The 26,836-nt window shown below is 48.1% G+C and overlaps 1 protein-coding gene across 1 annotated transcript in view; it reads left to right on the top strand.

Annotated features, from left to right (window-relative positions):
• RBM44 (RNA binding motif protein 44) overlaps nt 1-26,836 on the top strand; it is a 1,098,830-nt gene that overhangs the window by 956,326 nt on the left and 115,668 nt on the right. The window lies entirely within an intron of this gene.

Below are 26,836 nucleotides of genomic sequence, written 5' to 3'. Positions count from 1 at the left end.
AAAAGTATTACCTATGATTTTTGCCCCCAACTCTCTCTGGGTATCTCAGGTGTCAAGTGTATTTTTTGCCCCGGTAACATTTCTTGCCGCGGATGCGCGGTTCTTTAGTAAGACCGAACTGTCATTACTGTCAAAAAGTGACCGCAAGTGTATTCCCGGTAAAGTATTTTGTTTCACAACACCGGCCCGCTAAAACACAGGGTACTTGCCTTGAAGTTATACCGTACAAAGTGAATTGGTTAGTTGTAGTGTATTTTACGTGTGGTTTTTTAATTAATAGAAGTTTCGTGTTTATAACAACTGGTTTAAAAATAAATATACTTATATTTTTGTACCTGCAAGCTTGAGTCAGTGTTTGCTTGAGTCACAGTAATTGTTTCCCCTTTGTGTAATCTCTGCTACTGCTCATATATTCTTGAGATAAGCCTGGCTGCTCTGCTACTGCTACCATTTTAACATGGTAGTCCAGGCTTGTACCAAAGGTAAAACTTGTATTGCCACCTTTAGTCTTAATTGTGTGTAGTGTTCCCTAAGGGCACTGCACAAGATTCTGCCTAACAGCATCAGTCACATGTAATGAAAAGTTTTTTCAGGCCTTTGGCCAGGTCACTCGAAGACGGGGCCCATTTCGTTTTTGTATTTTTCTTTCTATGAAAACAGCATTTTGATTTTTGGCAGTTGCACTTTTAGACCTCAGTCAACCAGTCAGTTTCCTTTTATCTTGGGGCTGAACTTACCCCCATATTCTCCAATTCTTTATAAAAAAAAAGTGGTCCACCTCCCTTATAAGATGGTGCGTTTGCATCCCCCATACAGTATGGAGGAAAGGGGATGGGACATATTGGTAATAAAATGTTACTCACAGTAGTGACGGTAGTTCTCCTAGTCCATTGTCCCCTTAGCTCCATAAGACCCGCCACCATCCCCTATCCCCCTAAAACAGCTATAGGGAAGCCACTAGAGGGCACGTGGATGAACACACCTTAAAACAAAGTTTCCCTGCCTGCCAAGTGTTAAGAGGTCATGAGCCCCCTCTTATTGACCGCCCTCTCCCCCCACCCCTCTATGCACTCTACACTGGCTCCAGATTGGGCGACCGGCCACCTTCAAAATCCTGTGCATTACTCACCGAGCAGTGCACAAAGCTGGCCCCAAATATCTACAAGAAAAGATTACGCCTTGCCACCCAACCCGCATTATAAAGTCAAGCGCTGCCTTCCTCCTAGTGATCCCTGCCAATTCAGCCAGGATCGGAGGATCCGCCTACTCAACCCTGGTGCCCACATTGTGGAACTTGGTGTCTATCCTCATTCGTCACCCCCAAGACTACATGGCATTCTGGAAAGCACTCAAAACCTGGCTCTTCACCTAATTGGTGCAAAGACCGATTTGGCCTTCGATCCCCCTCGAAGCAGCCCTCGTGACCAACCATCGATGGCCAAGAATTGGCTTGGAATCCAGCATTCCGGGCAGGTTAGAATGACCGTGACACGGACACTGGTTGCTGGTAACAACTAAGTATAACATTATGAACCTTTTGGCCCCTGCCATTTTCGGCTATGAATGCCTAGTCGTACTCATGCACCAACGCGTGGATTGTGCCTTCCCTAAACTTGTCTGGAAAATCATGCCCAGGAATCCAAACACAGGGCCTAGTAGCACTTATGTTCCTACACTATGACTGGACTTGATCTTTATCTTCAACCAGATATGCGCTACGCTCTCAGACCAGGTGTTGTCTATCTTTGTCTGGTAATTAATGCACATAACGGGGCTTGACCTTGTCTGCGCCAAATATGCACTGTGCTCTCAGATCAGTTAATGCTTGCCTTTATTTTGCCCAGAACTTGATGACCAAAACCCCAACACCCGGGTCCTAGTAGCACTAATGTTCTGAAGCTGTGACTGGGCCCGGCCTTTTGTCTCTACCAGGTACGCACTAAACTCTCCGATCGGGTAAGATCTGTAGCACTCTCAGCTCTTGCAAGAGACTATGATGCGGTATAATTCACAACTCAAATGGTAAACGAGTATGGCAATCCCCAACCACTCAATATAAACACTCAAGGCTCCGAAAAATGGCGCATTTGCACTCTAGTATGAGAAATGGTCCGGCTTTGTCTCACCGTCAAAGTACTTCTACACCCTTAAATCAGGTGAGGAATCTGGCAAGAAAAGCTGCTGCAAGTGAGAACGATGTTCTGTCACCTGTTATCAATACTCAAACCATACACTAGACCTGGAACACTCAAAGTTCTGGTGCACCTAATAATGTCACACAGGCACAGCACCCATAACATGGCCTGTTTTCACTCTCAGGCCCACTGCATATCAGTCCTTGTATCCAGGATGTCCTTGCAATTTCGATAGAAAATAACTGGATGTAAGTGCACATTCAGAAGATGCTAACCGATAAGCAATTGCAGACTCAAGCCACGGGGATTACCATAGACCGGCAAATCACTTGGCCCAGTATAGGGTTGGAATCGGTCAATTTGTTTCAGCACTGTTGATACTGTTATGCTGTAAAAATGCAGCCAAGTTGATAAACCGAACTAAGGTCACACTAGACCAAGAATGTTTCCGGGAGGACTAAATCACTGAACCTCTAAATTAGGGAGAAATAGTTACCTCGGCAGGCACTGGAAGGTAAGCAGGAATAGGGGACCTGCTCCAATTTTTGATCACAAAGCCAGCAGGAGTATGTGCTGCTTAATGCACTTTTTATCACATTATTCCAAACATTTTCTTGGCAGAAGTGTGGCGTGGCTGGTGTTTTGTTCAGAAGCTTGGAAGGGAGGTTAGGGAGGAGACGGCGTGGTTTGCAGGGGGGCCCCCAACTTTTGTGTTATACCACTGCGCCTAGTGGGACCATTGGGTAGCGGTTGCACCTCACTAGCCTCATAGAAAAGGGCTCCAACATGGGGAGAAGAGAAAAGACCTGGTGAATAGTCACATACCCTCCCCTAATGCTTTCAGCTTCCCCATCTCTCCCTAAGAGAAATCGAGATAGAAAGTCAACATTTCCCTGTTCCTTGGCTTTCTTATGCTCAACGCTGAAACAAAAAGGCTGAAGGTCTAGGAACCAGTGCATTATGTATACTTTGTATCCTTTCCTAAGCTAATCCATGTTAGAGGAGAATGAGCCGTCACTAACTTGAATTTAGGACCATTTAGATAATATTGTAAATATCCTACGGCCCGTTGGATTGCAAGGGCCTCCAGTTCAATTGTGGCGTTGTTTTTCTCTCTACAAAAGAGTTTTCAAATTGTATACAAAACCGGATGTTTTACGCCATCGTACTCCTCGGACAGCACAACCATTAACAGGGTTTGAAATTGAGATTCACTGACCAGGAGCAAAAACCAGCTCCTGGGTATCGGGCCTCACCCAATAGGCAGGAGCTACCGCTGGGGAACCAGGAGCGAGTTCCCAGGGTACCGCAAATCTAACTTCCACATGAGATGCACAATTTTATTTTTTCCATGATTCATTATTTTTAAATGTGTACTAGATGTGCCCTAATTCTTCTTTATAAGCATTTTCAAATGCTCAATGTTAATTTCACATATGCATGTTTGTAAGGCAGCAATTGGCCTGGGGAGCTGAAAGTAGCTCCTTGTAGCTGTTGGTTTTAAGCTAACCAGGCTCTCCTAGGCTAGAAGCAGGAGCAAAATAGCTCCCCTCAATTTCAGACCCTGCATTAACTGACCTTGGATACATCGGTCTGCAATCTAAATTCTTTGTTGAAGTTGGGGACCTTCAACACTGGCTCACTACAGAGGATGTGTTTTAAAGTGTCAAAGCTGGCCTGATCTTTTTGCCAATGCAACTTTTGGGGCTCTGCATTTTTCAATTTTTTGGTGAAGCAGGATGTTTTAGCCGAATAGTTAGGGATAAACCTTCAATAATATCCTCTTTGCCCCAAGAATGCCCATTGATCTCTCTTCGTTTTCGGGTGAAGTGTCTGCTGAATTTAAGGCTGGGTTGTACCAAACCATACCCCACAAAGAACCCCAAGTAGTTCACAGCTATCTGCGCCAAATGACATGTTTTGGGGTTGGCAGTCAAGCCAGCTTGTCTAAGGGCTTGTGTGACTTCATATAAGTGGAACACATGTTCCTCCCAGGTTTGACTGTGGCTTAATATATCAAGGTATGCACCACAGAAGCGGGAAAAGGGCCGCAATACCTTGTCCATCAGTCATTGAAATGTTGCGGAAGCCCGATGAAGCCCGAAGGGAGGACTTCAAATTGGAATAGTGCCCAGGGAGTGGAGAAAGCAGTCTTCTCTTTCTCAGCGGGATTCAATGACACCTGCCGATAGCCCTTAGATCAATTGTGGCAATAAAGACAGCCAATCCCAGTATGTCAATGAGATCCGTGGCATCGGATAATTGTCATACTGGGATACAGCATTCAGTTTTCTGAAGTCTATACAGAATTTCCACGGCTGATCTGGTTTGGAAACCAGGACTATTGGCGAGGACCATGGACTTTCCAGGTGTTCTGTTATGTCCGCCTCTAGCATTTTCTCCACTTCTTGGCAGATTCTCTTTTCTCACCTCTGGGATCCTATAGGGCTTTAGGTTCATTACCTTATCTGGAGGTGTACAAAGATAATGCAGAAATCCTTTAACCCTTCCAGGCTCACTGATGAAGACATCTGGGGACTGATCTATTAAGTCTTGGATATCTTGTTGCTGGTAATGTAGTAAGTCTGAAGGAACAAGGTTATTTTCAGATGTTTTGTCTGCTAATAATGTAGCCATTAAAAACAGAAGAGGTTTCCGATGGGTCCCCTTTCCATCATTTCAAGGGGTTTATATGGTAGACCTGGGTTTTGGACTTTCGGTCAGGTAGAGCCACCTTCTAATTGCATGGACCAGTTTGTTCTGATATTTCATGTGGCCCATACCAACTGAAGAACATCTTGTGCTCTGACGTGGGTAAAAGTACATGTACTTTTCAACTGTCAGAATTATCTCTTTACTTTCTTCTGATCATAATGAGCCTGATTGCTTTTCTCCTGCAGATTCCTCATCTTGATGGATATCCTTGTCTTGCTCAGCAGCTCAGAATTTTTTTCACAGAGGGCATCGTGGACCTCGACTCGTCCGTCGATCCGTCTTGCGCAGTGGTCGACGGTCGGCTCTGGAAGTGACATGTGCCATGCATATACCACGTCACTACGCCCCATACCTCAGTTCCTTTTTTCCACACGCTCACTTGCTGCATCGGGAACCTGCTCGAATTTCACTCTACGTTTTTCACTACATTTTTTTTCGAATACATGGATGATGTCTTTGCACCGGATCTCGTGTAACAAGTGGTGCTCTGATTGCGAGGCCAAATAGTCAGTGACGGACCCGCAAAACGTCTGTTCTGTTTGGATTCCACTCAAGACACGGAGGCCTGCACGTCATGCGCCAAGATGCGACCCAAGTCCCTGCAAGACAGAGCTAGTAAGCTGCTACTGGGCCGACCGTCGCTGAAGTCTCCGGCGCTATCTCTCGTCTGGTCATCTGAACCCGAGACTGAGGAGCCCCTCGTCACGACGAGGGCCGGCACCGCAAGAAAAAAAAAGAGGTTCCACTCCAGAAGCAATTCCTCATCCTCTTCTTCACGGACGAAGCAACGCCACCATCAGCAGGAATCGGATTCTTCCTCAGCGCGAGATAAGCCCTCTAAGGGACTGACCCCTCTGGAAGAGTGTGATTTGTTTAAAAAATAAATGCTTGACATGTTTCGTCAACAGGCGGCTGTCGGCAAAGCTCTCACCCCGACCAGCAGGCCCTATCACCAAAAGCACTGCTCTGTACCCCTGACCCCACTCTTGCCAAGAAGTCTATGCCTTTGGCACTGACTGAGCTTTCAAGCTCCATGCCCCATGAGGCCAGAAAATCACCCTCTAGAAGCCTCTCCCACGGCGCCCATTGCAGCTATCAGCGCTGATACCTAATCCATCGGCCTCTAGGGCTCCGATGCAAGCTAAACCCTCAGCATCCAGACCTACGGATCCGATGGATAAGCCTTTGACGTCAACGCCTTTCAACCACTGTCGCTGACAAGCTTTTTTCGACTAAATGAGGTCGATTTTCGGCACCTTTCAAGCCGGGGAATGTGAGGTTGGGTTACGGCAGTGTCGACTATTTCAAGGACCGAGACAAATTGATGGCATTTGCTCAAGGCCTTCAAGATGCCAGTGGTAGGACACATCTCCAGACCTTGAGCTGCAACAAAAACAACCCTACACTCACTCGCATGTCAAATTTCGGACATTAGTAGAGAAAGTGGTGGTCACACTCTGCCTCAAGTCGTCTGCCATTCCCCATCAAGGGTATGACCTTACAGACATCCTGGATGAGGGCCCGGCTATTGAACTCAACATTCCCTTTAACCAGGCCAATAGCTGACCCTTTGGCAAGGATAGATGCTTTGGCCAAGAGGGTTTTTACCACCGGCAGCATGGCGCTTAACACCACTAATGTAGCTTGCGGTTTTGCTTAGTTTTCCTACGGTTTGTGGAAGGCTGTAGAGCATGCAGCAGAATACGTCATTTGCGGGAAAGATTTATACAGCTGGTGGATGATGGTATGGAAAACTGCCAAGCAGTCCTTGCAAACAGGCCTGGACATTGCTGAATGTGTTGGCCACTCACAGGGTTGACAGTAGTTATGAGAAGGCAGGCTTGTTTGAAAACTTCCGACTTCTCCCCAATGTACAAAACCACCTTCTAGATATGCCATTTGAGGGGGAGATGCTCTTCGGACAGAAGGCGGATGACTCTTCAGAGAAATTTAAGGAGTCTAAAATTGCTGCTAAGTCGCTGGGTCTGGCTGCGCAGCCGTCTAAGCCTGCTTTCAGCTTTGCCTCTAAAGGCAGAGGCTATAGGTGCTATGTGCCTTATGGCAGGAAAGTGCAGCCCCCACAAGCCGGGCAGGGACAGAGGCATTTCTCGCATCCCCCAAGGGGCAGAGGACCTTCTAAGAGCCAGCAGCTGAGGCTGGCACGTTGGCGCCTTCAAAGCCGTTTGATTTTCCCCTCCGACGACATACGGTTGCTGGATGCTTGCCATGGCATTGGTACCACTGTCAAGAGATAACCTCCGATGCCTGGGCCCTGCAGTTAATTTGGTGGGGTTATTGTCTCCCCTTTTTAAGACAACCTCCAGACTGACCCCCTTCTTCAACGATCCAATCAGGACAGGACCTCCAGGAAGAACCGAGAGCCCTGTTGGCGAAGGGTGCCGTGGAAGAGGTTCCTCCCGATCCGAAAGAATCGGGCTGGTATTACCGTTATTTGCTGGTGCCCAAAAACGGATGAGGTCTCCGTCCCCATTCTGGACCTCAGGGCTCTAAACAAGTTCCTGATGAAAGACAAATTTATGATGGTGACTTTGAGAGAAATTCTCCACGCTCTCGAACTTCAGGACTGGCTGGTGTCCATAGACCTGCAGGATGCCTACTTCCATGCGCCCATTCATCAGAAGCACAGGAAATTCCAGAGGTTCCTCATTGGGCACAAGCACTATCAATTCAAAGTGCTGCCTCTTGGATGGACCTCTCTTCACCAAACTTGTGGCTGTGCTCGCGGCTCACCTCAGGAGATCCACAGCCCACGTATTCCCATACCTGGATGACTGGCTGATCCGGGGGAAGTCAGCAGAACAAGTTGTGACTCATCTAGACGACACCTGTCTGCTAAGGCACAGGCTGGGCTTCTATCTGAACTTAAAGAAGTCCCACATGACACTGTTCCAAAGGCTCCAGTTCATCAGGGCAGTTCTAGACACTTGAGCAGGGAAGGCCTTCCCTCCCGAGGAGAGACCCGACAACATACAACAGATGGTCCAGTTGTTCTGGAACCACACCACCTCACCAGCGGCTTCCTTTCTCCATCTTCTGGCACTCATGGCCTCCTGCATTTTCCTGGTGCCGGAAGCCAGACTGCGCATGAGATCCCTTCAGTGGCCACTATGAAACCAATGGTCTCTGTATCTGGGAGCTCTCTCGGATCCTCTCAGGGTGTCCAGCCAGGTAGTTTGCAGACTCATCCGGTGGGTCACCCGCAAGAATCATATGGCGGGGGAACCCTTCTCGGGCAACCCAGACCCAGTGAATCTATATCAGACTGGACCCAAATATATGGTCCTTCTGATAGCTGCAAGTTGTTAAAATCATAAACTGAATATGAATGCACCCGGAGCCAACGTTCATGTAAGGTCCATTGCTTAGCCTGAATCCATACGTGGTATTTTTCTTGACAGCAGCAAAGTGGTAGAATCATGGGTGTAATAATAATATATTGAATTTACTGATCATCCGCGGCAGGAGTGGTATCCTGTTGCTTGTGTGGCCTTGTGACTGACGTGGCCCCATTAGCGGGAGGTCCCCCTAGCTTTTGACGGCCTGATAAAGTCGTGAGAGGAATGCTAGTGAGGTGGACTTGCCATTTTTATGTGTGGTCAGTTGCTTATTTGTCTTCCCAGGTTATTTTTGTCTCCGTATTTTTTCTTGTCCTTTACCTGGGGGAGAACCAAGATGGAAATGTGTCGACGTTGTCAGAAGAAATAAACATTAAAAGTGTACTATCAAACATCCAACTGCCAGCTAGCCTTAATCTCTTGATGCACCAATGGGAAGTAAGGTTATTGGGAGTTCAAAGGTTTAAAACCAGCACTCGAACGGCACACGTCGCAGAGTCTGGTTAAGCTTATTCCTTTTTGATGCCGGGAGGGAAGCGCATGTCTTTTGAATGAAGTTGCTTCTGGTAAAACCATTTTTTCAATGCGGCTCTGAGTATTTTTAGTACATTCAGTGGTCCATTCAGACAATACCTTATGCTCTCCCTTGTTTGATTTTGTTTACAGTGAGAGTAGTGCATTGCAGCTAGCTGCAGGAAGAGTAGAGTGACAGTGTGCAAAAACAGACAATACATCCTAGTGGTAACCAGGAACGCACACTAGCGGCGCACACTAACGCCCTCAAGTTTACGCCCATGCACGAACATGCAGACTTTATGTAAGCATGAAAGTCAGAATTCAGCTTGTGTACCAAATGGGGGATGTTAGGCAGAATCCTGTGCAGTGCCCTTACGGACCACTACACACAATTAAGACTACAGGTGGCAATAAAAGTTTTACCTTTGGTACAAGCCTGTACTGCTATGTTAAAGTGGTAGCAGTAGCGGAGCAGCCAGGCTTATCTCAAGAGTATATGAGCAGTAGCAGAGATTACACAAAGGGACCACAATTACTGTGACTCAAGCAAACACTGACTCAAGGTTTCAGGTAAAAAATAGAAGTACATTTATTTTTAAACCATTTGTTATAAACACAACACTTTTAGTAATTCAAAAACCACATGTAAAATACACTACAACTAACCAATTCACTTTGTAAGGTATACTTCAAGGTAAGTACCCTGTGTTTTAGCAGACCGGTGTTCTGAAACAAAAGACGTTACTGTGAATACACTTGCGATCACTTTTTGACAGTAATGACAGTTGAGTTTTACTAAAGAAACACGTATCTGCGGCAAGAAATGTTACCGGGGCAAAAACACACTTAGCACCTGAGATACCCAGAGAGAGTTGGGGGCAAAAATCCTAGGCAATAATTTTGTCAAGGCAGACAGAATCAAGGAACACTCTTAGACAGAAATTTAAAAGTCAATAGGCCGGAGCCAGTGTCAAGTGGAACCGGGTTCCTGTTGTCGAGTATCACACAGTCAGATAGTTCACGATTCAGCGTAGCCATGAGTACTTAGATATTGTCAACAGGGGAAGCAAAAGTTATAAGAAGGAGGAAAGACAAGGGCAAGCCTTGGAGGCGAAGAGCAGGGATTCATCCCAGATTCCTCGGGCAGAATACAGTACCTTATTCAAGGAAGAAGTTGGTGCGATGGCAGTTGTTCCTGGTAGTTTCCTGCAGACCCTCGGTTCCTGGAGCTTCGATCCAAAAGGACGACGTCTGGAGGGTCTGCACCACACAGGGATGAAGCCGGCGGCAGCGACGATGAATAAAAGGTGAGCTCCTTAAAAACAGGAGAAGCTCTTCAGATGGCTATCCGGACCACTACAGCAGTGTGCAGTGATTTCAACCACGAAGAGGATCCTCTGGCTATAGAAGATGAGCTGGTTATCCCCACCAAGCTCAAGGGAAGAAGACTGCGGCCTGGATCTTCTCTGGTCGTCGAAGGGTAGATAGCTCTGGACTGCAGCAGGGCTTCACCGGAACGGGTTAGTTGCAGCAGTCGCCTTCTTCTCCGCTTCTCTTCGGTTCCTTGTAGTTCCAGTGGCGACTCTCTGACTTCCAGCCCAAGAGACCTGCCTTTTATGCGAAAATCCCCCATTCACACAGCCTGGCTGTCAATTACACAGCAGGAGGGTTGTCCAGCCCAGACAACCACCTCAGTCAAGCATGAAAAAGTGTGACTTGCGTTTCCTAGGATACCCTGTGCAGGGGTTGACTACACCCCTCCCTCACATTCAGCCCACCTAGACACCCAGGCGCCTAGAGGAGGGCTTCTTGGCAGAAGCCCGCCAAAAGACAGTGAACAAAGAAGGCAAACCTGGTTTGCCGCGCAAAGTAAAACACAAGAAGGACTTGGCGAATAAACCCGACCGGAGCCAAAAGAAAAAGTATTTGGTCACGCGGGTTTAAGTTCGAGGCTAATATAATAGCCTAAAACAATACCACGTTTATCTAGTATAGTCGCGGTAGAAAAGTTAGGGTAGTTACCACTGCCACCAGCAAAGTCTAAATGTTAAGAGTGAAACAATGCTCTAGGTGGTACAGGTAAAAAGGGCTTAGGATTAACCCTTTCCAGTACTCCATGTAAGATGGGGTGTACTGGATCTGTGGTAAAATGACTAAGTAAAGTTAATGGCAACTTTACCCTTTTCTGGGGGACAGTAGTCAGCCTCAGAAATGGAGTCGGTGGGAAGTCTAAAAGACAACCCTGTGTCACTGCACTGAAGGTGCTGTGTAACACACAAAAGAAGAGGGCTACTGAAGTGGTGTACTCCAGAGTCCACAATCCCAAAAACAGATGAAATACACATGGCAAAACACAGGTAAGAGTGGGAAAAAGGGGTACACTCTTACCAAGTGGAATAAATAAACTCCAGAGATCCAGCAAAGCTGCTGGGGGACTCACTAGGTAAGGGAAATTAGCGATTGAATGAGAATTCTCCCTAACGGGACCCGGTGGGCGGTAGGATGAACCATGGATCGAGTAGTACGTATCCCTGATATGTCCTCTCCCCAGTTTAGCTCGCTGGATTATATGATTCCAAGGAGATGACACTATGGGATGTTGTGACTGCAGAGACAAGGATTCCAGCTGTGGCTTAGAACACAAGAAGTACGCGTAATAAGGTAAACATCGGGTGAGCTTGCTGTCACGTGCCTCTTTGACGCGTTTGTTTTGCTTTAACACCTAAATGGTGGAAGACTCAAACAAAGGGAAAGGCTCTTTCTGTCTCTGCGATAACAGGTGAAACCCCTATTATATGGTCTAATCTCGAATGTTATTAAAAGCTAGGTGACGATCCGGGTTGTTACTCAGGTTTCCATATTCTGCACCCTCAGTGGGAGATATGGGAGAGGCATTTTAACTGAGGTGGAGTTTTGAGAATTGAGACAAAGAGATGCACTCTTAAGATGACGGATGCTAATTAAAAGTATGACTGTTATTGAATTAATTACAATTGGTAGTCTAACTGATACTTAAACTCAGTTACATTTGGACATTGAATTCCTTATGCCTGCTGTTTTGTTGTAGGGGAAGACATCCGCAGTTCATTAAGCTAAAGTCTGATTCAAGGATTGAAGACTTGACAGACCAACTACGTTAGGAGTTTGGAAGCAAACTAGTGGCCGAGATGGCTTGTGGAATTGTAACGTGTATCTTGTACAAAACCTTTTAGACCCTGGTGAATTTCCTTTGATTGACACATAGAAACCGTTAGGACAGAAACATTTTGGGCCCTTTTTTTGTTCATATCGATTTTTATGTATTAAGTATGTATATGAGAATGAGAATCGTATGATTGGGATGCAAGTGGAAGAGTGCTGAATGAGGTATGTCCAGTGCGAATTTGCACAGCACGAGCCACTTTACGAGCAAGTAATTGTAGGAAATTGCTTTAGAATTGAATGTATTTTGTGGAAGTCTACCCTTGGACGTAGCGTTGTAACCGGCTTGATGAGATGTTGGCTGGAATAGCATGATGTGTCTTTTTTACTGTAACTATGAATAATAACTATTAAAATATGTATTTTTGTTTAGTGCTGCCTTTCTCACTGGTTATTGATGTCTAAAATAAGACTGCAATTGTGAATGTCTTCCTTCTAAAAACGAACAGCTTAAATCACAAGCTTCTTTTGTTTGATGTTTAAAGGGTAGCCCCCTTTTATCGAGGGTTCGCTTGTTGGTTTGAAATCACCCTCGACATCCTAGTGTGATCATTTGGAATCCTTCATGCCTCCTTAGCCTCAGACCTGAGTGGTCACGGATGCGTCTCTGATGGGTTGGGGCGCTCACTGCGAGGACTTGAAGGTGAGTGGCTTCTGGACTGCGTCAGGAGTCGAGTGGCATATCAACAGGCTGGAGTTGCTAGCTATCAGATTAGAGCTGAAAGCTTTCGCCCCCATCGCTCAAAGGGAAGCATGTCCTGATTCTAACAAGGTAGAGTACATTCCTGTCCCCTCTGCACAGAAGCGATGCAACTTTGGTTCTGGTTGCTAGAGAATCAAATCTTGGTCTCTGCAGTTTATCTGGCGGGCACAGAGAACAGTTTGGCGGGTACTCTGTGCAGGCAGAGCACAGTCTCACACGAGTGGGAAGTGTGCCAGGAAGTCCTGGAAGAGGTATTCACTCTCTGTGGTATTCCAGCAGGGGATCTGTTTGCCACAGAAGCTAACGGGAAGTACGAGCAGTTTGGCTCAAGGGAATTCAAAGCGAACAGTGCACTGCGGGACGTGTTGCTGGTGGATTGGACTTTCCCTCTCCATTACGCTTTTACTCCGATCCCATTAATTCCGTGGAATCTCAGGAGGTTGAAGAGGTTTCGGGCTACCATGATCTTCACCGCCCCAGGAGGACATGGTACTCCGACCTCTTCCATCAGTCCATCTGTCCACCTCACTGGTTGCCTCTGCGGCCGGTTCTCCTCCCACAGTCAGAGGGTTGGATACTGCACCTGATTCCCTCAACCTACATGCGTGGTTCTTGAGCAGATGAGGTGTGATGACTGGGAACTCTCCCATGTAGTTCTTGAGGTGTTACTAGCTGCACGCAGACCATCTACAAGATCTCTGTATTCGTGCATGTGGCGAAGATTTGAGGTGTGGCGCAGGGAGTGTGAGGTTGACCCCCATCTCTTGCCCTACCACAACGGTGATGGAGTTCCTTCTGCCACTACCCTCTTCAGGTTGCAACAGTCAAGCAGTATTTGGCGGACCTTTCCGTCTTTAAAAGGTCCCTAGATTAAGGTTCCTTTTTCTACCATACCGGTCATGGCCCAATTCCTGAAAGGCCTTCTCAACAAATTTCCGCCAACTCCCTTTGTTGTTTTCCGGATTGGGACCTTAACCTGGTTCTCACCTTTCTAATGGCGGCTCCGTTTGAGCCTATGCATTCTTGTTCGCTTAGGTGGCTGTCTCTTAAGGCTGCCTTTTTGATTGTCACCACATCGGTCAGGAGAGTTAGCTAGCTGCAGGCCTTATGCTGCAAGCCTCCCTTTTTGCATTTCTTCAGACATAAGGTATCTCTTAAGGTCAGACCAGGGTTCCTTTCAAAGGTTGTTTCAGAATTTCACCTTTCGCAGTCTATTGACTTGCCGGTGTTCTATCCCCCTCCCCACCCTTCTAAGGACAAAGAGCGCTTTCACCGTATCAATCCTAAAACAGCCCTCAGCTTTTATGTTTCCCGCACAGCGGAGTTCAATAAGAAGGACCAGTTGTTGGTCGCCAATTCTTTTACGCAAAGGTCTTAAGATTACTGAACAGACCATCTCGCGCTAGATCATTCTATGCTTCTCCAGCATGGGGTCTGGCATGGATTCACATGCTCATGAATATTCCCCGTCGTCAGGCTGGGAATCCTCGGTAAAGAAAAAATCAGTATCATTTTCGTTTCTGATCTGTCTTTCATAGTAGTAACCAATCACTGATCTCTGCGTCATACTGACCACAGCCAATGACTGCCCTCTACCTAAGCCCCGCCTCTTGCAGCCATCTTCAGATTTTTACCGCACGTTCAATTGTTGGGATCCTCGTGCTATTGCCCTCGAGCGTTAGTGCTATTTTTTCACGTTTTTTTCTCAATAAATTTTGCTTTTTTCGGTCAAAAGAGCCTCAAGCTCCACCGTTTCTTAATCCGATCAACGGGGACCCGTGTCGGATTTGTCTACGCCCCTCAAGGGTGAAGATTTCGTCGAGCCACGCTTTTGGAGGACTCCAGAAGTTTCTCAGGCCCATCTCGGACATGGCCCAAGAGAAGGGACGCTCGACGCCCGGAAAGCTGTTCAGGGTCTGCCCTGGATGCCAGCTTCAGAATGTCTTTAAGGAGGACGAACACTCCCTTTGCCTTTACTGCCTACATGAGGACAAGACGCACGTGGAGAAGGACTGTGCGTTTTGCGGCAATATGTCGGAGCGGACCATTAAGGACCGCCATCAACGTCTCGCCAACTGGCTGGAAGGAAAGAGCCCGTCAGGCGAGAAGAAGAAGAAGTCCGAGCGGTCTTCTAAGACCTTTGAGGGCGCCCAGGCGACGGGGGTCCAACAGAAGGCCAAGCACTGCGAGTCCGCTGGCACCGGGAGCGCCGAACGGTCGGGCTCTACGGGCGCCAGGCAGGGCGCATCCCCCCGGCGCCATCAACCACGAGCCAACGCTCTGGCTCGGGTAAGAGGAAGGCCGAGCACCCGGCGAAGCTCCTGGAGAGACCCCGGTCGAGCTCGAAGGCCCCAGCGGAGGGGGAGCGAGGCGGTGACCCTCCCCCCAAGGAGAAGGCGGTGAGTGCACCTAAGGTGGTGAAAGCCTTAATCCATCCGGCCAAGGCCTCTATCGAGACAGTCGCAGCGGCCCTGGCTCAGCCTGTGGAGGCTACACCAGTGGTGGCGACCTCAGGGCCCAGAGTCTCCCTGCCACCGCGGAGGGAGTCCTCTTTCATGCCCATCGACAGGACCCCCGTGAAACCTCCGACGGAGAAGAAAAAGGGGGGGGCAGGAGGTCGTTGTGGATTCGGCCTCAACCTCTGAGGAGGAGCTGGTGGAAGTCTTAAGCCATGGCGTTGGCGTGGAAGAAGACCAGCCCGTCGGGAGGGACCCCGACGTAGGAGACGACGAAAACGTCGAGGGTGCCGACGGGGCTCCTGACCACCCGTCGGACTCCCCTCAACCAGTGCCGCAAGACAACTCGGCGGCCATTTTGTTGGCTATACAGTCCTTATGCTCCGAGATAAGGACGAGACTGCCGTTACCACCAACGGAGGAACCGCTCCCGATGGGGGACCCGGAGCCAGGCCCTTCTGGGAGCCCTCCCCCTAAGAGAAGAAGGATTCATCCTCCACCTCCTTTTCAGCCATCGTGCCCTGTTCAGCCCTCCTCCCCGTCCACGACACGTGGGGATGATACGGGGACTGACACGGCCGCGATGGGTACAGACGACGAGGATCTCCCGTTGTCACCTCCCACCCGGGCTTCCCCGCCCGACAAGATTGGATCGTTTCACTCCATGATCGCCAGGGCATCCGAGCTTTTCCAGCTCTGCCCGGAAGAGAAGAAGGAAGGTTTCCTTTATCAACGGCGCGAGGCCAAGAGGAAGACGGTCCTCGCTGTACCTCTACTGGACGATATTTGGGATGAGGGCCTCGCCCTCCTCAAGAACCCATCCACGACGCCGGCTAGAAGGGATCGGTACGAGAAGAAGTACCGGGTCCCGGACGCGGCCCCCTTGTGCCTTCGGGCACAGCCGACCCCGGACTCGGTCGTCTCCGCGGCGGCCAGGAAGAAAGCGGGGGGGGGGGGGCGCGGCCTCTACGTCGACCTCCCCACCGGACGGCGAGGGAAAGAAATTGGACACGATGGGACACAGGGTCATCTCGTCGACAGCGCCGACGATTAAGGCGGCCAACGCCTTGGCTATCTTAGCCCGCTACGACAGGGAGTTGTGGTACAAACTGGCCCCCCTGCTGGACTTCCTACCAGACGACAAGAGGGCAGAAGCCCTGGAGGGTGGCGTTGGACCACGCCATTACGATTGGGACGGACATCACTGACACTGGATTTCGCCAGTTGGGCAACGGCGTGTGCCTTAGGCGGCGTGGATGGCTTAAAGGCTACCGACTTCCGTCAGGACGTGCAGACCAGAGTCTTGGACATGCCGTTCGACAGAAACAACCTGTTTGGGAAAACAGTGGACGATTCCCTTCAAGCCATCAAGGCGGACACGGAGACGGCCCGGGCTCTTAGGGTTGTCCAGCAACGGCGGCCGCCCTTTCGGAGCGGCGGAGGCAAACAGGGTGCCTCCAAAGGTTCCAGCGGCGGATTTTCCACCTACCGTCAAGCGGCCCGTTCGTCGTCACAGGAAGCTTACAGGGGACGAGGCAAGTCAGGCGGACCCCGCCGTCGTCGCCAAGGAGGACAAGGCGGCAAAGCCTCGTCGAAGCAGGACTGAACCGTCCGTGAGGTCGGGCCCCCACCGAAGCACCCCGGTGGGAGGCCGGCTGGCGAGCTTCGTCAGCGTGTGGGAGTCCATCTCCACCGACCGTTGGGTGCTGGACGCCCTAGCTCAGGGTCACGTGCTCGAGTTTCTAAAGAGGTGCACGCGCGTCCCCCCTGTGGCCAGGAAAGAACATCACGTCCCTCAACTTCTCTTGGAGGTAAAGGCGATGCTCAAGAAGGGTGCCATCGAGCTCGTCCCAAAGAGGCTTCGGGGCTCCGGAGTTTACTCATGATACTTCCTCGTGAAGCAGAAGACGGGAGGATGGCGTCCCATCCTGGACCTACGACGACTGAACAAATTCATCAAGGCACAGAAGTTCCGGATGGTCACCCTCCAACACGTCCTGGGTCAACTGGAGGCGGGCGATTTTCTGTCGTCGTTGGATTTGGAGGATGCCTACTTCCATATTCCCATCCTAAAGGGACACCGAACGTTTCTCAGGTTCGTGGTCCAAGGGCGTCACTACCAGTTCAGAGCCCTTCCCTTCGGATTGAGGTCGGCACCCAGGGTGTTCACCAAGTGCCTCGCACCGGTGGCGGCGCAGCTGCGCCGAGAGGGGATCCACGTCTACCCCTACCTGGACCACTGGCTCATCCGAGCAAAGACGAAGGAGCTCGCCGTGGAGCACACGGCAAGGACCGTCAAACTACTCACGGACCTGGGATTCTCCTTAAACTACGACAAGTCCCACCTGGTGCCCGCGCAAGACGCACTGTTTCTGGGAGCGAAGCTCGACACAGTGTCGCTTCTGGCCTCTCCGTCGGAGGAAAGGACGAGGGCCATCTTGGGCAAGGTGTAGCGGATGCTGGTTGCGGACGCGGCCAGGGTGAGGTATATCAAGTCCCTCCTCGGAATGATGTCTTCCTGCATTTATCTCATCCGCCTGTGCAGGCTCCGGATGCGCCCGTTGCAGGAGTTCCTGGACGCGCGCTGGATCCAGACGACGGGCAGCTTCGAGGAGAGGATCACACTCGACGAGAGTTTCCGGCGAGCGATCTGGTGGTGGGGCACCCGCGCGCATCTGACGGCGGGCATGGACTTCCAGACCCCTGGCCACCAGGAGACAGTGACCAGGGATGCCTCCCTGGAAGGGTGGGGAGCGCACACCGAAAATCTGCACGCGAGAGGCCTTTGGCTTCCGACGGAGAAGTCCCTCCATATTAACGTCCTGGAGCTCCGTGCAGTGTTTTGGGCCCTCAGGTCCTTTCTTCCGTCCCTCAAGGGCAAGGTGGTGAGGATCTTCACCGACAACACCACCACAATGTTCTACATCAGGAAGCAGGGCGGAACCAGGTCCCCATCCCTGTCCAAGGAGGCGCAGGATCTGTGGCATTGGGACGTTGCCCAAGGGATGTTTCTGGTGCCGTTTCATCTGGCAGGGATAAAAAACACCATCGCCGATTCGCTCAGCAGAGAGCTGCGCTCGTGCCACGAGTGGGAACTACGACAGGATCTAGTGGACCGCCTCTTCCGACGGTGGGGCACACCCCAGATCGATCTGTTCGCGGCGGCGACGAACTCCAAGTGCCGGAGGTTCGCCAGCAGGTTTCCCCAGCCAAGGAGCATGGGCGATGCTTTCTCGTTCCCCTGGGAGGGCCTGTTTCTATACGCGTTCCCTCCATTGCCATTGCTGATCCGGCTCAACAACCAGCTCAAGAGGTCACGGTGCAGGATGATCCTCGTCGCACCTGCGTGGCCGAGGCAGATATGGTTCCCGGACCTTCTGGACTTGTCAGCGTCCCCGTCAATCAAGCTGCCAGTGGACGCGGATCTTCTCTCCAGGGAAGGAGGCGCCATCCTCCATCACGACCCGAAGTCGCTGAACTTGCAGGCCTGGCTCCTGCAGCGTTAGAGTTTGGAGGATACGACATACCGGCCGACTGCAGAGAGGTTCTTGCAAAGGGCAGGGCGTCCTCAACTCTTAAATGCTATGGACACAAATGGAAGAGGTTCTCTTTCTGGTGCCATGCACAGAGGATTAACCCTCTACGGATTACGGCTCCCCAGGTACTGCCGTACCTTCTGACGCTGGCCAAGGCTGGACTGGCGCACGCGTCCATCAAGATTCATCTTGCTGCGATCTCCCGATACACCAGAACCACGGGGCGGACGTCTTTGTGGTCTCATCGTCTGGTGAAAGAATTCATGAAGGGACTGTTCAGATCGGTCCCGCCGGTGAAGGCTCCAGGCCCGGCGTGGGAGCTCAACGTGGTGCTGACCAAGCTCATGGGACCTCCGTTCGAGCCTCTGCACTCGGCTCCGTTGAAGTTCTTGTCGTGGAAAACAGCGTTTCTTGTGGCCATCACCTCCGCACGAAGAGTGGGAGAGATCCAGGCCCTTTCCTGCAAGCCCCCGTACTTGACTTTTCACGACACAAGGGTAGTGCTCAGGACGCACCCCTCCTTCATGCCCAAGGTGCCGTCGGACTTCCACCTCAACGAACCCTTGGTGTTGCCTGTTTTCTTCCCTTCGTCGCCGGCCGAAAGGACTTTGCACTCGCTGGATGTGGCTAGAGCGCTGAAGTTTTACGTGGACCGCAGAGTGTTTTCGGAAGACGTCACAACTTTTTGTGAACTTTGGACCTGTCAATCAGGGGAAGGCTCTCTCAAAGGCCTCCATTTCCAGATGGCTCTCCGGCTGTATCATGTACTGTCATCGGTTGGCAAATCGACCGCTGCCTGGCCGTCCGAGAGCCCATTGCACCAGAGCGATCGCAGCTACCACGGCGTTCCTATCTGGTGTGCCCTTGCTGGACATCTGCAGGGCTGCTACGTGGAGGTCGATGCACACCTTCACGAAATTCTACTGCGTCGATCGGGATTCCAGGGAGGAGTCCAGGGTCGGCCAAGCAGTGCTGCGCAATCTGTTCGCCTAAGGTGAGCCTGGTGAGGAGGTAAGAATTGCTTAATGTTGAGTTTGATGTAATGCTTAATGTTGAGCCTTTGCCACCTCCCGTGGTTGTGCATGTGTGTACTGCTATGTATTCTTTATTCATGAGCATGTGAATCCATGCCAGACCCCTGGCTGGAGAAGGAACAAGTTACTTACCTGTAACTGTTGTTCTCCAGCATGGGTCTGGCATGGATTCACATGTGAACCCTCCCGCCTACCCCTCTGCGGCTCTTCACTTGGTCATACTGCCACTTCACGTGCTACCAAATCTGAAGATGGCTGCCAGAGGCGGGGCTTAGTTAGAGGGCAGTCATTGGCTGTGGTCAGTATGACGCAGAGATCAGTGATTGGTTACTACTACGAAAGACAGATCAGAAACGAAACTGATACTGATTTTTTTCTTTACCGAGGATTCCCAGCCTGACGACGGGGAATATTCATGAGCATGTGAATCCATGCCAGACCCATGCTGGAGAACAACAGTTACAGGTAAGTAACTTGTTCCATCTCTGAGTGCTATCAGTCGACTGGAAAAGTCCCACCAGGTATCAGGGCCCATTCCACCAGGGGAGTCTCTGCTTTACACGGCCCTTCAGAGGGGGTTCCCTGTTTTGGGACATTTGCCGTGCTGCTACATGGTCCGCTTTACATACTTTCACAAAGCATTATGCTTTGGAAGTTGCACGTGAGGCTGATGCACGTTTTGGCAAAGCGGTTCTGCAAAACCTGCTTGTGTAACCCTTTCTGCCCCCCTCCTTTGGCTTACTGCTTGGGGAGTGTTTGGACAGATTTCTGAACTCTGACCTGGTGGGCAGAGGTTCAGAAGGCCAGCCTAGTTCCTTGGAACAGGGTAACCTTCTGGACAAGCCAGGACAATCAAGGTAGCATTGGCGGCGGTCAAGACCAGGTCTCAGGAGGGGTGAGGGTGACTAAAAGACCTAAATGAGCACACAGAGTAAAGAATACTTATAAATCACTCCCAGTCAGGTGTATGTATATGTATGTATATATATATATATGTGTATATATATATATATATAATACAAATATGTTTATTCAAGGCCTTTGAGGTTCAACACAAAGTAAGATTCGCAGTAACACTTTTAAACCAACACAATCCTACTAAAATACATATATACAAGGCCAAAGGGGCCTTAAGGGTTAATGCATGAAATGGGTCCACAACCTAGAAAGGGAAGGAAGCAAGTAGTGCCAATAGTCTTCAGGCAATTCGGCATCAAACACAATGCTAACTGAAAGGCAGTCCAATCCCTAAGAGGGGAGCCTATTGCTCAAATGTACTTGCAATGCTGGCGCACGCAGTAATGCAGTTTGACGAAACAGGGTCTTTTGAAGGGTCTGTAGCGGCTCAGGAAGGTGGGTGAGGTGATGCACAATAAGTTCCCACTATTCGTGGAGGGTCTCCCCAACAGGGCAGAGCCGGTTCCAAGAGTTAGGAATAGTTTGCTAGTTCGCACTAGAAGTGGAAAGGAGAGGGTTCCTCAGGGGCCACTCGTGCGTAAAAATAGATGGATGCGCTAGGGGGCCACTGGTTAGGGTCGCAATTACTCGCCGATCCCCAGCGCACTCCAGACCAAATTTCGGCAGTCGAGTCTATTTCGGTTGCAGGTTCAAATGCGGCAATCTCGCGGCTCTGCGGCTTTCAGCGACGTAGTTACAACTTTGATTCCCAAACGGGACAGTGGCAATTGCTCCGCTCCTGGTGGATGGATCAGGCCAGTTCTTTTGTAGCATGTTTCAGGGCACAGAGGAGCATAGCTGCAATGAGTTCGCAAAGTTCGTCACCACGGCTGGGCGACACAGTAACCGGGTGTACTCTGTTTCGGGCGCTTTCTCTTTACTCCAGTCCTGGGAACGCTAAGTGTACGAAATTCAGTATGAGAGTGCTGTGAACACAGAGCTTGCGATGTACCAAGTTTCAAGGGCCTCCTTGAAACAGCGGCGGTTTCAGAGGAAAAGTTATGCACAAGCTGGTCAGCCAACTTGTTGGCCCAGGTACACTTCCAAGAAGGTTTACTGGCAGGGTTTGATGAAGGTGGCGAGAATTGTTGGTCCATCTATTCCAATGGGTCGAATCGTCTTCGCAGACCTTCTAGGACGACCAGATGCAGAGGCGTCCAGCAGGACGACAGCAGGCTCAGGGTGCCAAACCTTCCAGTGGGTCACTGGTGGTTCCTCGACTCGGCTTCTTTGTTTCAGGATACTTGGATCCTATCCTTTGTTCAGTGAGAACTCCAGAGATCGACATGGTATAGGTGTTTAAAGCCTTCTCTTATCCAGAATCTCCTTCGCGCCACATACAGGCATACCATACGTGGACCAATCATGGACCACGGTGGTCCCAGGCATTCACAGCACACCAGACTCTCATGCACCCAGGATGTGTATTGGAACGACACAATCCAGCCCACATCCTGGAAGCACAGATAAGGCATTCAGAAGCCTGCGAAAGCTTGGCATTTTGCAGGTCAATGCATGCCCAAATAGGGACTGACCCGGGTCGGCTCGACCTGGGGAAGGTGAAGGGGCAAGATGGCCAAAGAACAGGACACAGAACCTTGTGGCATTGCCATCTTGGACCCTCAATCACGATCTATAGAGAAAATGGTTTTACTAAACAGATTTTAATATGTAAAAACATTTCATCAGAGCAGTAGAGCAGTACAAAACTTTTATAATATGTTGATGATGATCTCCAACATAGAGAGGAAGTTCAATTTTGTCACTTCCAACAATTAAAACACAGAATCAAGTATATACGTCACAACAAAAGAAACATATAAGGCATTTTACATTAGATAATGCCAATGTACTTGGATTTTTCTAGTGCTATATCTGCACGTCAGTGTATGAATACTTTAATGGCCACTCAGGTGCCAGCCAATAGAAAATTCCAACAACTTGTACTGTGAACACACGACACTTAGATTATAAAGGCACCTCTGAGCGAAGGGTCCTTTCTAAGGATCTAAAACTTAGTGTAGACATATGACATAATATAATGTCTAGAGTTTTTAACACAGTCTATGGCAACCATTCTACACATAGATCTAAAATCACATGAGTCCTGCTCATGCTATATCAGAGTCGACCGGTTTCATAACCATATCTCATTCTGGTTATCTTCATCAGGACTTTGTTTGATAAGGTCTTGATTGCCCGTTCTGGGAACGCTGTCTTGCGCCCTTACGTGTGTATTCCTATTCCTAAAGGGTATAGATCAAAGAAAAACAGAAAGAGGAGTGGTTACATAATGTACCATCCAAATTCTCGAATTGTATACTACTATACCTCTATTACTAATTATGGGTGTATCATTTGATATCACTAGGCTTACTTATTGAAAGGAACAACTAAATGTGTCCAAAAATATGCCTATTCTAACATAAACCATAAAAGGGAAGGGTAAGGGAAAGGTAAAGGGGTGAGGGAGTGATCAACAACAGGCACGGGGGAACTCCATAGCCTAGATCAAAAAGTCTATAGGTGGACAAGGGTGAAAAGAGGGTGAAGAAATCCCCTTATAGCCCATTTTTCTTTGTGCATGATCTTACCACACTTTGCTGTGGACCATCACTGCTCAGAAAACATCTTGGAGGAGAGCGCACCAAATAGCGCGTTACCTATTTAAGCATTGGCTTATATACAATCTGTAAATAATAGGCAAATGCGCTATAAGTATACACGAAAAATATTAAATCCATACATTATTTTAGACTCAAAAAACGACCGTTGATGTTATGAGCTATATAAACTTATCAAGGGATGGTATGAACATCTTTGAAACTAAGTACAGCAACGAGCGTGCAAAGTTTCCTAGAGCACGGGTGCGACTAAGTACATGCATTATTCTTAACAAAGCAGCACTTGTTTCATAGGCTTTACAAAAAGCGCCTATCGTCTTGATTATTCAATAGCTGCATCCAACAGAGCTATGTCTGCGCAATGTTTCTAAGTTATAGACACCTTTAGAGTCAAGGACAGCAACAAACGTGCAGAGTTTCTTAAAAACACGAGTGCTGCAAAATATATGCATTATTCTTACCAAACAGCACTTGTTTAGTTTGTTTATACAAAAATCGCCTCTCACCTTGGTTACTTCAAAGCAGCATACATCAAAGCTTCACTGTGTCTGCGCAATGCATCTAAGTTTCAGTGAGCTGGTGTTACTGTTACAACGCTATCTGCTAAAGTGACTCGATAGCGTGAATGCTAGCCAAGATGGGCCAAGGGGACTCTATGGTTTAACGGCCATCTTGCCTCAGGCTACCTAAACAGCCATCTTGGATAGGGCAACTAACGTGTATATCTCTATCCACAGGACATGTCTAAATACATAGAGTAAACAGCTTTCCAGCACGTGTAAAATCGTCCATAATTGTGGAATAATAAACGTTTTTCTTGCACATACAAAAGAATCTTAAATCTTTTTGCGGACAAAAACGGGACTAATGGCACATCATATTCTAAGTTAAATGAAGTATTTGTGACCACCATGTATTGGCCCATGGAAACGTGGGCCATATTATCTGTGTAGGGCTATAACACAGCTTTTATGCGGGGATGGAATCCTGTCTCTTGTATATTCGTAATGTCCTCAAGTGATACACAGTATGTTATCGTGTTCTCATCAGAGTTACATTATTTTTCCACTGATCACATACAAAAGGGTTCATCATTGCAAGGACACAATTTTGGACAAATATGTCCCGTACATAATTCGATCTTCCTTTAGAAACACCCCTTTACCTTTCCCTTACCCTTCCCTTTTATGGTTTATGTTAGAATAGGCATATTTTTGGACACATTTAGTTGTTCCTTTCAATAAGTAAGCCTAGTGATATCAAATGATACACCCATAATTAGTAATAGAGGTATAGTAGTATACAATTCGAGAATTTGGATGGTACATTATGTAACCACTCCTCTTTCTGTTTTTCTTTGATCTATACCCTTTAGGAATAGGAATACACACGTAAGGGCGCAAGACAGCGTTCCCAGAACAGGCAATCAAGACCTTATCAAACAAAGTCCTGATGAAGATAACCAGAATGAAATATGGTTATGAAACCGGTCGACTCTGATATAGCATGAGCAGGACTCATGTGATTTTAGATCTATGTGTAGAATGGTTGCCATAGACTGTGTTAAAAACTCTAGACATTATATTATGTCATATGTCTACACTAAGTTTTAGATCCTTAGAAAGGACCCTTCGCTCAGAGGTGCCTTTATAATCTAAGTGTCGTGTGTTCACAGTACAAGTTGTTGGAATTTTCTATTTGCTGGCACCTGAGTGGCCATTAAAGTATTCATACACTGACGTGCAGATATAGCACTAGAAAAATCCAAGTACATTGGCATTATCTAATGTAAAATGCCTTATATGTTTCTTTTGTTGTGACGTATATACTTGATTCTGTGTTTTAATTGTTGGAAGTGACAAAATTGAACTTCCTCTCTATGTTGGAGATCATCATCAACATATTATAAAAGTTTTGTACTGCTCTACTGCCCTGATGAAATGTTTTTACATATTAAAATCTGTTTAGTAAAACCACTTTCTCTATAGATCGTGATTGAGTGTGACGATATATTTATAAATTCCCGGTAAGAATGGAAATAAAAACCTCATTATAGGTATAAATAGACTCACCCTTGGTGTTCTAGTATTCTTCGCACAACCTTAGGGTTGTTGGGTTTGATTAATTCACGTTCAGGACCCAGGTGTAACCCACCTGAGAGTCCCTACTTATAGGAAGCATAACAAAGAAATTGCTTCATTGTAGTGTCTAGTTTTGTTTGTAGTGCATGTGGGAAACAATTTTATTTATCTGACTAGGGACCTATAACAAATCGGCAGCTACATTCTTTTGCCGCTTTACCAATGATACCCTAGGTGGTGTCTGATAAACACATACAAAAATGGCGGAAAATAACTATCTTGCATATGCGGAAGAACTTGTTGAAGGCATTCTATCTAATCCTTCTTTGTTAAGTGCTGACCTAGCGAATCACGTCATTCCAAATACAGATGAATGGAATGAGATGGAAATTATTCGAAAGAAAATCATACGTACAGAACTGCATGGGGCTCTAATGACCGAATATCTGAGAGCCCATGCAGCTCCGAATGGTCTCATTATACACATAGAACCAAGGATTTTCTTAGACAATCTAGCATTTAGAAAAGACTGGTCGTATATAGCGAATAAATGTACCAGAGACTGGTTGATTTTGATAATCAATACGGCTAAGAAAGTCACCGAACAATTGCTGAAAGAACTCAACGATAAAAGTGATGCTTTAAAACTCAAGGTGTCTCTGGACATTTATAACGCTAAACTCTTGACTTTAGAAACATCTTTAAAAGAGTTCAAAGACCTCAATCTGAATAAAAAACTGACCAAACTCAAAAAAGATCTGGCAGCATTTACCCATGAAAAAATATATCCATATGTGGGAGTAGATTATTTTTCAGAAGAGGCTATAGAGTCAAGACGAGATGCAGCGCAGCTCAGATTCCAAAATATGCAGAGAGGAAATTATAGAAACGGATCTGGTTCTTCATCAGGTTCATCCACCAGTTCAGGCAATCGTAGAGTTAGATTTAATTCAAATCAGGCCCCTGCAGCCCCTACTAATGTTCCTTTTTTAGGACACCGAGGAGGCAACAGAGGCAACCAGCGGTGGCAAGGACACCCCACGGTAGTTACTCGCAGCAGAGGGAGAGGCCTTCAACAACCAATGACTCGTTAGTGGTTAACCTATCCACATATACACTGATGAAAGCAGAAGATGAGGTTTTGCAAAAAGGCTTGTCCTTTGTACCTACATCATATTATGACTCATTTCAAACTAGAATAGAGGTCAGTCAATTGATGAGGAAGATCAGATTAAAACAATTTTTTCATGAAGATACACCAGCTATAGAAGATGCCACAGGCTTGAAGCCACCATCCCAATTTCATCCTCCTTATGCTTTGAATACAGTAGAGTCCACTACCTTCGAACAAGCCTTACTCAAGAGAATCAGTCAATTAGAAGAGAACATCCCCTTTACACATTCTATCTGCACGAAACAACAAATAGCAGCATTAAAAACTTTGGCAGACAATGAATCTATTGTAATTAAGCCGGCAGATAAAGGAGGAGCAATTGTTGTGATGAATAAGGTAGATTATGAT

Source organism: Ambystoma mexicanum, chromosome 9, assembly GCF_040938575.1.
Source record: "Ambystoma mexicanum isolate Mex_15411 chromosome 9, UKY_AmexF1_1, whole genome shotgun sequence".
Taxonomy (NCBI): Eukaryota; Metazoa; Chordata; class Amphibia; order Caudata; family Ambystomatidae; genus Ambystoma; species Ambystoma mexicanum.
Note: the sequence above shows the minus strand (reverse complement) of the source record. Positions and strands in the feature narration are given on the sequence as shown.